The 12,763-nt window shown below is 43.7% G+C and overlaps 1 protein-coding gene across 6 annotated transcripts in view; it reads left to right on the forward strand.

Moving 5' to 3' along the window:
• The first annotated feature begins 7,096 nt into the window (after positions 1-7,096).
• SFXN1 (sideroflexin 1) overlaps positions 7,097-12,763 on the forward strand; it is a 45,114-nt gene continuing 39,447 nt past the window's right edge. For 4 of the 6 annotated variants that reach the window (XR_005055025.2, XM_017660979.3, XM_017660983.3 and 1 more), the window contains exon 1: positions 7,097-7,250. The gene's annotated coding sequence lies outside the window, so the exon portion shown is untranslated. The other 2 variants (XM_036995151.2, XM_017660981.3) reach the window with 2 other exon arrangements.

The raw sequence follows: 12,763 nt of genomic DNA on the forward strand, positions 1-12,763 counted from the left end.
GTACTGCCTTCCCAAATCCCTGCACTTCTTAAATCCCCTGATCCACAGTTTAGTAGATGGTATAGTAAAAATTGGCTCACTCTTGGAGAGAAAGTTAAGTTGGATCCCTATCTCATACTCTATGCAAAAGTAAATTCTATATGGATTGAAGACCTAGATGTGAAGCACAAAACTACACAACTAAAGAATTATATATTGGAGAATATATTTACAATTTAGTATTGGGGGAGATCTTCTAAAAACAAAAGCTGCAAACAGAAGGCAACAAGTTAATTAATTTAATTATACCAACACTAAAGATTTCTGTTTAACAAAGCACACTGTAGGCAAAGTTAGCAGAAAGATGACAGGTTGGGAAAAGATATTTGCAATGTTTGTAGCAGACATGGTACACCTGCAAAGTAACAGAGACAAGAAACACGGTTTTTAAAAATCCAAGCAAGGAATGCAATCAAACAAGTGTTAATACTAGATAAGAAGATTCTCAAACTCATTAATAACCAAAGAAATACAAATTAAACAACAATATAGCACTTTATTCTCATCATATAGGCAGTGGTCAGACAGAAAAAGAGGGAAGAATTCTTGGGGAGATATGCAAAAGCAGGAGCATTTCTGCACACTACTGGTGAGTGTTGAGATATTGCTAGCATTCTGGAGAGTCCTCCAGATATGCTTATCTAAACTAAATGTGCTTGTATGTGCAGAAATCTTACTCTTGGCTATGTTTCCCAGTCCTTATTCAACAAGACCATAACTGGACATATAAGAAGGTGCTTACCCAAGTTGTTTTTGGCATTGAGAAGTGGAAGGCACCCTGGGTGTCTGTCATGGATAGTGGGCAAGTAAAATACGGTGACTTTACACCAAAGGATTTTATCAGTAATTGGAAGAAACAAACAAGACATACACTAAACAATATGAACAGATCTCAAAATCTCAGTGGTAAGTGGAAAAGTAGAAGCCAAGCAAGAGCTACAGCAGCATGCACCTTTTGTGTGATTTTAGAATCAGGCACCAAAGCAACAGGACATGTTCTGCAGAGAGACACAGCAGCATGTTAGGGCCCAGCCTTTGGAAAGGAGGAACCTAGAAGTGGAGAATGGGGATAAAGTGCATAAATAAATATAAGGGGACATTTTGTTCAAACATATTAAACCTCTCTCCTTCACCTGGGGGCTCAGATTTGTTGAAGACCACAATCTAGACACTTTCTGCTCTATGGCAACTTTCCACTGAGGAAATGAGTCCAGAACAGCTTGGTAATTTGAAGAGGAAGGAGGGGGACAGAAAACAGGTTTGGAAGTAGAGATCAGTTAATTAACTAACCGGCTGATCTCTCAAAATATTATTCCACTACAACTGTTTCAGGCTTCTTAGTGAGAGCTTGCAAACTCATAAAAAATTACCAGAAAAAGAAATTCTATTCCATTTTGCCATTTGCCTGTGACTTAGGTAAGTCTGTTTTAAATGAGCTTCAGTGAGGGCTGATATATACAGTTGTACAGCCTGTGCACTGCACAAAGATGCCCCTGGCCAAAAGAGTAAGGGGGAGCTAGAAACCATCAGGGGCTCTGCTTACAAACTGGGATGACCTGGCGCTGCTTCAGTCACAGGTAGGAACACATGTTTTCACTTGTTTGCCAGAAATGGTGGTCTTTTATAATTCCTACAAAGGCACTTATGTGCCAGCGGGAGCCCTGAGTCTCAATCTAATCAACACTCATACCAGAAATTCACGTACCAACTCAAAGGTTTCTTTACAGCCTCTGCTTTTTACTTCAGTCTTGAGGCTATTTCACTTGTCCCATCCTCTGCCTGGAATGCTCTTCCCCAATCTTAGCAAGCCTCCTTCCCTTCACTCAGATCTCTGCTCCACTGTCACCTCTGCAAAGAAGCCTTCCCTGAATATTCCTTCTGAAATACACCCCCATCTTCACCTTGCTCTATCCTTTTATCCAGTTTTCTTCATCCTACTTTTCACTCCTTGAAATCCTGTACGTATGGGTTTATTGTCCATCTCCTCCAAGGGAACGGGAGCAGCACAAAGTAAGGGACCCTGTGTTACTCACTGGTGCCTATCCAGTGCCGGCAGAGTAGGTGCTCCGTAAATATAAATTAGAAGAATAAATGGATTGGCTCTAAAGAGCAAGCAGGATATGATATCATTCTCAGAAGAGTTAAAGAAATGGAACAGTGAGTACTTAACCAGAGCAAAAAGAAATATAAGGTATTATTTCTTCCTTCTTTCTGCCCTATTAAGATTATTTTAACTAATGGACCAGTTCCTTATGACCCATAATGGAGTGACTCAGCTTTCCCAGAATGATCAACATTGTTTAACCTCCAGAACCTATTTAAAGATAAAATTGGCTTCCAAATGATATTTAGCGTTGCTTTATTTTTAAACAAAGAGCCAATTTCATGATGTGTTTTTTCAGACGCTTTGTATGTGAGACCCACTGGGCTTTCTCTCTCAAACAAGAATGTGCTTAGGGTCATTGTCTGCATACTTGAGGAACAAAAGCCTGCCGACCTACCGACCACAGTCCAGCCACACTAATGGGGAGGATTCAGCTCTGTGGAGACCCTGCAGCAAATCTCTGCACCTCAAGGATGGGAGGGGCCGCTCTGAACCTATTGAAGATGATTCTGTCTGTTCTTTGGTGTTTTGTCCATCCCATTTTGGCAGGGCTTCCACTGCTGGCTGCACACTGAAGCTTTAAAAAATCCAGATTCCAGGTCCCACCTTTTAAGATTCTGATGTAATTTGTCTGGGCCTGGGGAAACTTTCAAAAGTTCCCTGGATGATTCTAAGCTAAAGCCAGGGTTAAGAGTCACTGTTTTAAAAGGTCCCTATAGAACTAGACTCACCAGTGTGAAATCCCACTGCCACCTGCACTCTGCCTGGAGAAATGCCCTTGGTTTCCCATTTGTCTACTTGCCATGCTGCCCTCTCTGCTTTGCTGGCCTCCTTGATTCTCCTGCCCTGGCCCCTGGCCCTGGCCCCATGCCTTCCTTCCATAACCTATGAAAGAATCTAAGAGGATATTCCCTCCAGCTTTGACCTCGACCCCTCTCCCAGGCAGAATTCCTGACTGCTCTCTAGCTGTCTGTCCCCACAACCAGGAGGGAGAGGGCTACCGCGCCACTCCTCCACCCAGGCCCACCCCATGACCATCCTTCCGCACATAAACCACAGTTTCCCCACCCACACCCAGCTGGTTGAGCCTCTATGCTACCACACATAGTGTTCGCTCTGCAAAGAATGTCCTTTCCAGCCACTTCACCTCGCATTCTCATACTTGTCCCTTAAGCCTTGGTTCATCAGTCACCTCTGCCAGGAGCCCTTCCTTGACACATAACCTAAAACATTTCAGTTGGTCCTTGCTCTGGGTCCATGTCTGCTGCTTGGACCACCTGACTCCTCCCTGTATTGTGCTAACTGCCTCACTGGACCCAGAGGGTCTCACTGGCAGGGCTGTGTCTAACTGGCTTCTATGCCTGCAATGCCCACCTGGACCTTTACCCAACACAGCATTAGGGAGCCCGGCAAGTGACCCAACAGACAAATGGGATGGTGAGGGAGAAGTAGGAGATGTGGCTTGGTTTACATCTCCCAGGTAAGAAGTCATTTGTCTAGGGTCTCAGAGCCAGCCACGGCAGAGACGGCATCAGAAGTCAGTTGGTCTGCCTGCAGAGCCTGCGTTCCTAAGTGCTGGCCCACATGCTTCCAGTCACATGCACAGAGAGCTAAACTCAAGCACAGGATGAACAGAAGATTGATGGGTCAAAAAAGAAAAGAAAATACTGAAAGGAACATACTAAAAATCTCTCAGGGGGAGTGGTGGGGAATAGCATGGAATATGGACATGAATTTTTTCATGCTTTTCGAATTCATACGACTCTGTATTTCTTTTGTCATCGTAAACAACTTTACTAATATAATCTGGAACTTAAGGCTTTCATTTAAATGTTAATTTGAAAGAAAAAAACAGATTCCCACCAAATTCCCTCCTCTACCAGGAGGAAACCTTCACTTTGTGATATATTCAGCAAGATCTTTCTTCAGCTCACTGAACTTTTACTATGCTCAGAAATGCATCCCCATCTTTGCTGACTTAAGCATTGTTTGGTTTTTCCATGCCCCGAACAGTTCAAAGTCCATATTAAAATGCATGGGTTTTATAACCTTTGTCAATGTGCCCAGCAAGAATTCCCAAGCACTTGGCTTCCTTACCAACAAAGCAGAAAAATGCTGTTTTAGCTTCCATGAAAGTTGTTTCTGAAAGCTGTTTATTTAAAAACAATAGTGGGAACACATGTGGATACCTGCTTCTTATTCTTAAATCCTCAGCTCATTTCTTTGTCCTTCATCTGCCTCTTTTTCCTACTTTTTCAAATTCAGTTGCACTCAGCTTAAATATAACCACCTCTGTGAACCTGTCTGTCAAGGATAAGAATCTAACTCAGAAGACCTTGTGGTTAAAAAAAAGTGATGTGGAAGGGTTTCTTGGTCCCCATAACTGGAAGCCCAGGAGGCAGTTCTACCTTCAGGACTGGCTAAATTCAAATGATGTCATCTGAACTCTCTCTCACATCTTCAGCTTAGTTTCACTTCTGAGACTGGCAAACAGGGCAGCCCTGGCAGCCCTGATCCACCTTTTCCCAGCTTAGCAACTCCAATAAGGGCAGGGGAGGGAGGCAACTTCTCTCTCCCAGTGTCTACTTATAAATTCAGGGCAGGTTTCTGTCACTTACCCAGGACTGTGGCAGGCATGAGAAGATCAAGTCCAATGATTGACAATTTGACCCAGGATCAAATGAAGTGAGGGTTTGGTAGTGGGGGGAAGCTGCCCTAAAAGAAATTGGGATGCTGGGAAGGCAAAAAGCGCACACATGACTAAATTTTTTGAAAAATGATGTCCCCAATTCTCTACCTATCTGTATATATACACATATTTATCACTTTGTAGATCTTCCCATCAAGAAAAACTCTAGTCCCCGCCCCCCACCTCCGCCGCCTGCCCAATCTGGGCTGGTGTTGTGACTTGGTTTGACCAATAGGATGAAATGAATATGACAGCATGCTAGTTCCAAGCCTTAGCCTCAGGACGCCTTGAGTCACTCTCTCTCTCTAACCCCTCCACCCCCTTGCCATGTGAGCATGCTCAGGTTAGCCTGTTGGTGGAGTGAGAGGGGGAAGCGCTAAGTGGGGCCACTTGTCCCAGCTGTGAATGAACAGGACAGAGCCCTGCTGAGACCCAGAAACAGACAACCCACAGAGTGGGGAACAAAAATAAATGTTTACTATTGTATACTGCTGAGGTTTTGTGGTTGTGCTATACATTATTGTGGCAACAGAAAACTTATACCCTATATCTACTATACCTTTCTTGTATCCCCATTCTGCAGGCAAAGCTAATCAATCCTCTTCTGTGATCTCATAACACCTAGTCACATACTCCACATTATATTGTTGCAATTTTTGTATGAATTGTAATCACTTACTGAAATTACCTGTTTACATGTCTGTCTCCTTGCTAGTAAGCTTTTTGGGGAAGGAAATTTTTAAAAATCTCTTTGAGCCTAACACTTGACACATGGTATACAGTAAAGAACAGAAAATGGTTAAACGTTCATACGAATTTTACTAGCCAGGTTGAATATCTTTTCTTATGGGTCAAGGCCATTTGTTTTTCCTTCTCTGTGATTTGCATGTATTCATTTTTTTATATGTTCTTCTGTTGGCTTGTTTCTCTCTCTTCTTATTAATTTGTAAATGTTTTTTATATTTTCTGAATATATATTCTTTGCCAGAGCTGTGTGTTGGAAATATTTCCTCCCAGTCATGAACTCTTTCACTTCTCTATGGTAGGATTGATAAGCATGGATTTTTTAATTTTAATGTGGTTTAACTTCTCAATCTTTCTTTTATGTTTTGTGCTTTTTGTGTTTATTTAAGAATGCCTCCTTATACCAGGTCTGCTAAAAATTTGGAAGTTTTGCTTCTAATTTGGGTCTTTAATCCATCTGGAGTCAAGTTTTGTGTACAGCATATGGTAGGGAATCAATTGCCCAGTCATCACTTAGTGAATAACCTTCCTGCCACCCCCTCCCCTGCCCCTCCCCCCATCCCCACAGCCTGGGATGCCACTTAAGAGCAGGTTTCAATATATGCAAGGTCCATGTCTGGTAACTCTTTCTGGCAGCACTAAGTTATATGTTGATCTCTGCACAAACATAACTACCTCTCTGTATTCACAGAATGAAATCACTCCACCTTGTCTTTTTCTTCAAAATTGTTTTGGCCATTTATGGCTCTTTATTTTTCCATATACATTTTACAGTCATCTTCTCAAGTTACACACACACTGTCTTACACACAGCAGAATTGTCAGAATTCTGTTTCAAATTGCAATATATTGATAGGTTAAGTTGGGGAGAATTTATGACTTTAAAAAATGGCATTTTTCCATCCATGAATATGATGTAACTTGCCATTTATTAGATTCCATCTGCCTCCGAAATAAAGCCAGAACCCCGTAATTCTCACCATCTCCCCCGTTACCGAGCTGGCCCAAGCCACTATAATCTCTCCGCGAGTTAGCCACGTTAGCCTCCCCACCGTGCTCTTTCTGCCTCCACTTCACCTCCCCTACAGCCTATTCCAGACTGATTCTTTTTAAGACATAAATCAGGTCGTGGCACTTGGACCACCTTAAATCACCTTGTAGTGCCAGTAGTGCCAAATTCCACACTGTGGGAAACATCAGTTTAAACCAATAAATGAGTAGGGTGGGGGTGGGGCGGGAGACGGATGCTTAATCTATGCAAGACCCTGGGAATAAAAAAAATAAATGAATAAAGTACGGGCGAGTCCGCTCGGGAAACCAAAATGGAAAACAATGGTACTGGCTTGAACAAGAGCCCCACACCACCGTGAGGATGCACTTGGGAATTCATGACGGAGACAGTGCGGGGCGAAGAGCGGGAAGCAAGCGCGCGGGCACAGGGGTTCGCGCCTGCACCAGGCGGAGGCGAAGCTGAGAGCTCAGCGACCCGCAGGGCGCGTCCGCGCCCCCCCCCCACCGCCCGGGCCTCGTGGCTGCGCACGGGGACGCGCTCCGGGGACGCGCTCCGGGCGGCGGCTGCGCGCGGGGCCCCCGTGGCGGGAGAAGCGCTTCCGGTGGCCGCGGAGGCGGCGCTGAGCGGGTCCAGCGAGCGGCTCGGCTGCAGCCAGGGAAGCGGTGAGTAGCGGATGGCGGGCCCGGCGAGGGAGGTGGGACACCCGCAGGGAGCCTGGCGGAGGGGCGCACGCCCGCGGGCCGGCCAAGGAGATCCCGGGGTGCGCGGCCAGAAGCCCCCTCGCCCTGCCGGGGACGCCCGGTCCAGGGGTCCCTGCACCTTGAGAACCCCTGCAAACCCGCGGCCTGACAGCGCCCCGCCTCCAGAAAGCTGACCTCCCCGTACGCTCCCCTGTGCCACGGTGCTGGAGTGGGGCTTGCGTCCGATGCGAGGGGGGTTCCTCCCTGCACGCCGCCGCGCGCCCTGCCACGCGGTCCCCGGCGGCCGCGGGACGAAACTCGCTGCGGTGAGGGCACCCAAGATGGCTGCCGGGGGACAGGCCACCGCGCGGACCCGCGCGAGTGACTGCCAGGTGACCAGGTGACACGGACCCCCACACCCCTCACACTCCTGGCTCTTGGCTTCTCCTGGCGCAGAGCGGGAGTCTGGGATCAGAGGCGACCAACTGGCCCCTGGCCTAGAACTCACAGTCTAGTTTGAAAGAAAGCGGTGAGTAATAATAGTGGTCCTGGGTGGACCTTGCATTTCCGATCTTTCCCCAGAGTCACGGGTCTCAGCCGTCCCAGAATAGCTAACCAGTAACCACAATATCTACTATTGTGCAAGTGATTTAGGTCCATTTACCTTCACAAGCCCGGATAGGTACTTTCCTAACAGATGAGAAAATGGGCTCAGAGAGGTTGAGTAACCTGCACAAGGTCACAGCTAACCATCTGAGTCTCAGTTTAAATGCTAGTTCTTCAAAGATGCTTTCCCCGGGCCCCATTGTCTAAAATTGCCCTCTCCTGCACGTGTCCTTTGTTAGATGTTTTTTCTTTAATAGCATTTGTCATCAGTTGAAATTAACCTGCTTGTTTTATTCTCTCCTTGTGATCAGGGCCTAGATTGTTTTGCTCATCTATCTATCCCCTGCACCCAGCAATTGCCTGCATAAAGTAGGCCCCCAGTGAATAGCTGTTGAGTGCCTGAATTAAAAAGCCTAGCTCTGAGTGACTTCCGAGCTCGGGCACATCACCATTCCGTGGACACTCAATCTACCTGCCTTCTTGAATCCCACTGCATTTTGTTTGTACTTTTTCTCAAAGTCATAATGTCTTTTCTGCCTTGCCTTGTGGATTTTTACTTAGGTTCCTCTAGATTTTCTCTTCCTTTGTCCACCTCCAGTTTTCTGAGCTGCTTCTGTGTTCCAAGCATTGTAATAGGTGCAAGGTGGGAAAGCAGGTTAACAAGGAGGCTTTGCAATGCTGATGGTCCTAGAGTCAGATGTGACATAAAATAAGGGGGACTCTTGAGGAGGATGAGTAGAGGCTTCAGTAAGTTCTGGGACCTCAAGTAGGTCTTTCCTCCCCTCTGAATTACATGCGTCTGCTTTTCAAAAACGACGGTGTCTGGAGAGGAAGATGTATCAGTTCCTATGCAGCTCTGATACATAATTGCTCATAGTGTCCATTCAAAGGGTAGATTGAGTGCAGGCTTTTTAAGCCCCATTGGGACTTCAGGAAAGGGATGAGATTTGAGTTTGCAGTTGTCAGAGATGAACTTGTATAGCAAGGGCTGGCTGTAATTCAGAGTCTGAAGTTTTTAGAATGTTCTGAATACTCTGTAGAACTTTTGTGAAATCCCATGTGGATGGGTGTATAGAGAAAGGTGCCAACATCCCTTCACCCTCCTCACTTCCTGCAGGGAAAGCTGAGAGGACAGCTAGGGCAGCAGCGAGCAACCATTAGAGCAGGTCCACCATCAATGTCTTTGCTCTCTGATGCTTGAGTAAAATACAGGGTCTGTATCGTACTATTCAGTCAGTGGTTAGATGCATTTAGTTGGACCATAATCATGGGTGGAACCAACCTTTTGCTTAAGGTTAAAGGTAAGAAATCAGTAGCAGTGAGTCATTTTTTTAAAAAGGCCAATCGTTTTCTAGAAAATACAGAATTGTTAAGTTAGAATACACATCAAACCTACACTTAATTATAGACGTCAAAGTTAGTAAGTTTTTAGTCAACTACTATTACTTTGTAAAATACTTTAATAGATATATGTAATCTGTGATTTGTTTCTTTAAAGTGGGTGGTAAAATATTCAACTGAATATGTGCAAAATACTACTGGTTGGTAGTATTTTACCGTTTTTATAGGTTGATGCCACCTTCACAAGTAGAAACCAATAGAATTTTTTTTTTAATGGCAATGAACTTCACCCATCCAAAAAACTGTAATAAATCCAAACCCAAAGTTATCTTGAAAAGTGAAGTATGAACAATGATTATGTTGTAACCTGGGTGTTTTAAAGCTGCTAGAAGAATGGATCTGTTGGAGGGTCAGGGGGATGGGATGATGGTGGCAGAGAGACCGGCAGAAGACAATACTCCATGTCTTCTGATTCTAGACAGGCCCCCTGGAATAGAGAAGAGTACACAATAGAAGGCCATTGCTGAGTGGAAATGCCCTTTGGATTGTGGAACCTAGTTCATTGCACAGGTTTCAACTTCCTGATCTATAATTTGATCTCCTGGTGGCCATGCCCATAAGAAAGGAATGTTGTGTGTGGAGGGTGAGCCCAAAGCCAAACAAATTAGTATATGTGCTGTTTAGGCTCCTTGACTCAGTGTGATGGCCTGTGGTGGACATACCACCTCTGGCCTCTCAAGGAACGTGGTATTAAGTCAGACAGAACCACTTCCAGGCTGTGTCATCTTAGGCACAGCACTCATTTCTCTAAGCAACTCTACGAAATAGGGGAAATTTTTTTGGAGGGCTGAAATGAGGATTTAGCAGTATAATAATGCATGGAAACCCCAGTGTCTGACACATAATGGGCACTCAGTCATGCCCCCACTGAGACTGACTTTGACAAGATCTTTCACATCTGCCTGGCCCTAACTAAAATCAGGGCAACTAGACTCTTAACTCTTTCACACTGCAGTCGTTTTAATCAACAGCACGCTTCCAGTTTAATAACTTAATTATCATCATTAATCTTTAGCCAGGGTTAAAGATCTTTGTTACTAAGTCCCTGATAAAGCACATTCCCTGCTAACTTGTTTCCTGTGAAATTTTGGAAAATCCTTTTTTCTCCAGTAGTTAAGCATTTTCTTGGCATGTAGTTAAGAGTTTGAAATAAAGTTTATCTTGGAGAAAAGGTACTTTTCTTAGTCATCTCTGACATCTTTTTCAGGCAGCCAAGCTCCATTCCAGTCCCCCAGCCCCCACTCCCAACAGCAACTGCACAGGAGCTTTGTTCATGGATAACTGGCTTGTTATTAATGATCCCTACCTTTGTTTGGCATTTTACAATTAATAAAGGTTAAAAGCCCTCTTGTACACTTCAGTTTGCTAATCCCACCAATTCTGTGAGGCAACTCTTACCCATCTTATACGGATGAGAAAATTGAGGCTCAGAGATGTAAAGTGACTCACCCAGTGACATGCCTGGAAAGGAAGTGACAGAATCAGGACTCCAATCCAGACTGCATTTGTCCCAGTCCCATTCTTATTCCTTATCTTGTCAGTGTAGGTGCTCGTGGGACTGGACCACAGGGCAAGGAGCCTCCCTCACAGGAACCAGTCAGAAAGGCCCAGCAATAGTGTGAAAGGCCAGGGAGTCATCTAAATAATTATATTGCCCTGCAAGAGGATAAACATCTTCCTTTAAGTGGCCCAACATTTGGTTGTTACTTATTTATAATTTTTACATTCTTTCCAATATATTGTTTCCCAGATTTATCTAATCATAGGATATGCCTGGTGTACCTCTTAAAAATCTAGTCCTAGTCGTACCACAGCTCTACTGAATCAGAATCTCCAGGGAAATGCTTTTGTGTTAACAGCCACCTCTCCAAGGAACAAGGTTCTGGAGCCAGACAACTTAGGTTCACATTCTGGCACCCCTACTTAAGCAGGTTAGCTAACCGCCCCTGTAAATCAAACTGATATGAGGGTTAGATGAGATAATATAAGGAAAGCCCATACAATAAGCGGTCATTAAATATTAGTTATTATTAGGCAATACCCTGATTCTGTTGATAAAGATACAGAAACTTGGAGCAGTGGGCTAATGTATACAAAGTCACAGAGTCATCAGTAGAGCTGGGATTTGAACTCAGATTTGCCACCTTCACAAACACAATCTCCTAACCACTACACCCCTTCCCTCGCGCCCTTCATTCAAGGGATTCTAAATTACTGAACAGATAAGAAAATGCAGCTCACCAGGAATTCAAGCTCAGCTAACCAACTGGTTCAGTAAACTTATTTAGGCACTAAATCGATCAACCATTGCCTAATTGAAGCAGATGTTAACCAGCCATGAAGGCTTGTATGTGTGGTAGAGGTGGTCCCCAGCTGAGGAATCAGGAGATGCGCTGTGTGATATCTAACCTAAAAGGAAATAATGCCCTCCCAGAATTGTTCATGAAGATTGTGATATAAAAACAGAGTAACTTGGAAAAAGATGGGGTTAACTAACATTACCAGTAGGCCTGTAGTACGTATTAATATATTATGAATACAGAATCTTTGTCATGCTGTTCACTTTGGCTTCAAAAGCTTTTAAATTTTGTGACTGTGTTATTGTGGATTTCAAAGAGGATTTACTCCATTGAAATAATGGGTATTTTTAAAAAATGTACAGATTTGGATGCCACAGTCATTCATATCACAATCTTCAGTAAGATTCACCCAGGTTAGTAATCTGGTAACTCAATTTAAGACTTCATCCACAGAGTTAATATCCATACCTAATAAGCTCTCTATGTGAAGGATGTCTACAAGTGGGCTTGGGGAAATTTAGGCTGGTTCATTTGTGTGTGTTTTTCATCTTATTGTGTTAGGTACAGGAGAGGCCTTCAGTGAATACTGAATGCACAAATTTTGTTTGTGAATGAATGAATGAAAAGACTTGAAGAAATTTATTTTGATGAGGTTCCATGATGCTATGTTTACCCAAAACCTTAGTCAAGAGACTGTATTTTAACAGTTATTTTTCCTGTAATATATTAATCACCTTTGATGGATTAATTAATTTATCAACATACAATAGGTAAGATATATCTCTTTAGAAATGACCTATTTAAAGACAGTCTAATGCTGTAATTATTAATGGTCCCAGATAGCTGGCATCCTCAGTTCACTCTAAGTGATTTTGTCTTGTGATAAAGCCTTGACTTTGTTCTTAGTGTAAGTGGTGTCAACCACAGAAACTTTTATTTTTATCTTTTTTTCTCAAACAAAAAAAAATTTTTAACTCCTTTAAAATGCAAATTTTTCTTTAAACTCATTCATGAAAAAACATTCCTAAATCAGAATTAACACCTCGATTGGTCAAGTATTTCAGGAAGAAGCTACAGCCCAGCAATTCAAATGTATTAAGAGACTCCTTTCACTGGTCATTTCCTGATGTCCCTGCTCTGAAATCTTATTACCACTCTCATTTCTGTCACCCCCATTCCACATTTCTT

This window comes from Manis javanica, chromosome 1 (genome assembly GCF_040802235.1).
Source record: "Manis javanica isolate MJ-LG chromosome 1, MJ_LKY, whole genome shotgun sequence".
Taxonomy (NCBI): Eukaryota; Metazoa; Chordata; class Mammalia; order Pholidota; family Manidae; genus Manis; species Manis javanica.